Below are 3,714 nucleotides of genomic sequence, written 5' to 3'. Positions count from 1 at the left end.
GTAGGATTTAAAGTCTCCGTGAACAAAGGAAAAGTAGAAGAATGAAGCGGAATACTTGCCTAGAGTATAAACAGTGGATCTCGCTGAGGCAAACTTTCATTCGGCATCGGACTGTTGAGTAGAGATGAGCAAATCAGCTGATCATGGTGAGCGGCTCAGAGCCGTTTAGCTCATACAAGTGAGCTGCTCATTTGGAACAGCTCATCAGCTCAGTTGAATTTTGCAGTTGTCCACACAATTGCATATGAAACGTAATCACCATGGGACATTGCATAGTGTGCATTTTTTTAAAAGACGGAAAGCGAAAAATAAACGAATTTAATTCGTAATTGTACAAAAACTAAAACTGAAACATAGAAGATGCTTAGGATATGCTGAACTTAAACAACAGAAAAACCAGCAGTAGCCAAATAGAATGCCTCCAGGAACATTGGCCGAGACAACGTTTTTTGAAAAAAAACCATCGAGATTTTTTTTTGCATCCGAGGATATCAAAATAAATCCACTAATAGGTGCAACGAGAAATAATTATTCGCGATCACAAAGGTAACAAAAGAACCAGTATCAATCATCAACATTTATGCCGGGTGGTTTTCTGAATTGTTTTGATTCAGCACGCGGAAATAAATGTATGTGTTTCCACAGTAATGTTTAAATAACAATGTAATATATTAAATTTATTTACAAGCATATAATAATGTGTATTATTTTGTTTGGCCATATAAGAAAAATTTAATGAAGTAACGAACGATTGAATATCTTCAAAACAAAAACCTTTTTTTCCCATCTGGCATCTCTGCTAAAGCTTAAGTACGAAGAGGAATACACGAAAACAAACTGACGTCATGCCATGAAGCGCGGGAGACGAAAAATCCTTTCGCGTCTCGCAATTCACACTCTCTGCAGCTTCTGCGCTCCACAGCTATGCAGCTCAACAGCTCAACAGCTCAGCAGCTGGCACATCTCTACTGTTGAGCAATCCAGATCACTTTGCTATCACTGCGCTTCGATCTAAGATTGAACCCCACCAGTGGTAATCCAACTTGGATATCGTCGTTTGGTTTTTCTGTTCATTTTTCGCGTTATTCGTATCGTGTGTTTTTCTTTCCGCGTCATAAAGTGGACGCTTTGCATATAGTGCTATGAGCAAGAGGAAGATAAGGGCAGACTCGAGCCCTGCAAAAACCAAACGCATTGCCAGGAGCAATTAATTTCTAGGCCAGCGTCATCTAATGATGCACGCGATGTTGGTGCAGTGAAAGGCCGATTACACATTAAGTGCGATTCACATACAACATACACGTCACGTTCACGTCCCGTCACGTCACGATACGTCAATGATTCTACCATGCAATTCTCATGAAAACATTCACATACACCAGCAACGTAACGACCCGTCAGCATACGTTCAACGAAAACGACCGGCAGGGTTTGCAGAAAAGAATAATTGACGGAGACGGACGGCTCGTTTGGTTTTTGTCTGGGCTTTGTGTCTCGGCTTTTGTTTTGATTTGGTTGTACAGTAATTTACATCTACATCGACATTAAGCTAATTGAACAGATCTGTGATGCAACACGTTTAATTAGACATTTTTACCTCTAGTTGGACATTTTTGTAAACCTTGAGTTCGGGGCCCAAGTTATGGCCCCACATTGACCGTACCATTTCGACCGTACCAACCTCTTCACGGCGCCGTGATGCAGCCGTCTACTGCGACTACAATGTCCGGTGACCGGACAAGCATTATTCGCGATCACAGTAGTATAGTATCGACGTCTGGTGGAGACATCAGTTTGGGGAAGCAAATCATCCTCTATAAGATTATTAGACCTCAAAACAGTTTTAAGTTACTCAATTTTTTAATGAAAATTTTTACTACATGTTATTTTATTACTTCAAACACGAAGTACTGACTTTTACTTAACCATTTTTGTATAATTTTCTTGATATTTTCACTAAAACTCATCATTATAATATAAAATCATTGTTAAACACAATTCTTGTTCAGGGATTTTTCCCTACTTGCAAAAGAACGTGTTACTTTATTACAAAACGAACATATTTCATCAGAAAATAATAATTTTCATTCATAATTTTTATTTTGTATATGAGTTTATTGCACCTGAAAATCCATTATAACTATCATTTCCCAAAAGCGGCGCACGAAGCTCTATGCCATCAACATGAATTGACAGTTTTTTGTCATGCTGTTAGTATTAGTGCAATTCAGGCAATTTTTCGTCTCATGTAATAGTATGTGTGCACTATTGACGTTTGTTTGTTGATTTTGAAACCAGTTGATAATTTGCAAGTGATGTGGATGCTGAAATTTTTATTTCACTTCTTCAACACTACCAGCACTACCAGTGCTGTGGAACTAATTCTGTGATGCAAATTTCTGCTCAAAGAGAAGCAATGGTCACAGGTGCACGATGTCATCATTGAGCATATTGCCACGGACTGTGTTATTAACGGTGAGTGGTGTTTTTCGACAAGCAGATCGAGTTATTTAATTAACCTCTATTTTTGGTTCACAGGCAACATTCCTTATTTGAAATTATTACTGAACGAGATCGGGGAGGTCAAAAAAATCTCCAACTGGTTCATCGAGGGGCGGATTTTGAGCGACTTAATCGAGCTGAATGAGAAGGTTAGTTTTTGTTAATTTGAACACACTAAAAATAATTCTCTCGTCTAATATTCTTTGGGTATTCCAGTTTGACCTGACCCGGGACACGATCGACGACGAAACCGAGGCACTCAAGCCCAAACTGTCCTATATGTGCTCTGTGGTCAAAATGTTCCCATGCCCGACGCCAAAGCATCGGTTCTGTCAGAACGAAATTCCAGCTTATCTGATTCGGTCATTCTTTGCTCCGGATCCGCGTATTTATAGCTGTGATGCGAATTGGACTCGAGAAGCTGCCATTGCCCCAGGATTACGTGCTCGAGGAATTGCGGCATATGTTGAGCGCGTTCTTGGACGAGGATCAGCGGAAGCAGCAATGGAATAGTGTTTGAACGAATTATGTTATTTTAATCGTAATTTTTTTTCTGTAATAATGAAATAAAAACACTCTAAAATGAATAGATGTGCATACATTCTCTTGTAAGTAAATTCCAAAATAATCACAGGAAGTGAACACATTATACATATGAATAAATAGTGCCTCTAGCTTATTACGGAATGTTATTATTATTGGTTCATCAAATTGCACTTTTATCTAACCGTGTTTCTGAGACTGTTGAAAAAATATGTGGCAACAGAGCGTGTGAAATAAATCATGCTATTCGTGTATGCTTGGAAACAAAATAATTATGCGTATGAAAGAGTAAACCGCAACTGGACTAGAGTTAGTTTTTGGAAACGTATTCTGAAGTGGGGCGGAAGTATTCACGATAGGTACGTTAAGAACGCCGTTATGATGCAGGACGTGCGTAATGTCCGTGAGGCCTGGTCTCACTTTGATCATGCTCATGTGTGCTACACTCCAACAATCGGCCTTATGTACTTTCCAAGGAACAAACATATGAGAACGCTCGTGGGCAGTGACCATGAGTTTAAGATTTTCCGTCTGCAGTCAGCTGCAAGTAACCGGAATATTTGAAGCAATGTTTACCTGTCAAATCCACTTATAAATAAATGCATGTATGTATTTGTGAGAGATGTACGGTTTTGTGTAGCACGAGGTCTCTTTCACATTGTTGTCCGG

General features: G+C 39.3%; 1 long non-coding RNA gene across 1 annotated transcript; it reads left to right on the top strand.

Moving 5' to 3' along the window:
* Window positions 1-2,317: 2,317 nt before the first annotated feature.
* Window positions 2,318-2,999, top strand: LOC129771773 (uncharacterized). Its single transcript, XR_008742474.1, has 3 exons — window positions 2,318-2,475; window positions 2,539-2,651; window positions 2,719-2,999. It is a non-coding gene; the product is annotated as an uncharacterized LOC129771773 (long non-coding RNA).
* Window positions 3,000-3,714: the final 715 nt, after the last annotated feature.

Source organism: Toxorhynchites rutilus, chromosome 2, assembly GCF_029784135.1.
Source record: "Toxorhynchites rutilus septentrionalis strain SRP chromosome 2, ASM2978413v1, whole genome shotgun sequence".
In the NCBI taxonomy this organism is placed as follows: Eukaryota; Metazoa; Arthropoda; class Insecta; order Diptera; family Culicidae; genus Toxorhynchites; species Toxorhynchites rutilus.
This window is presented reverse-complemented; position numbering and strand designations above follow the sequence as displayed.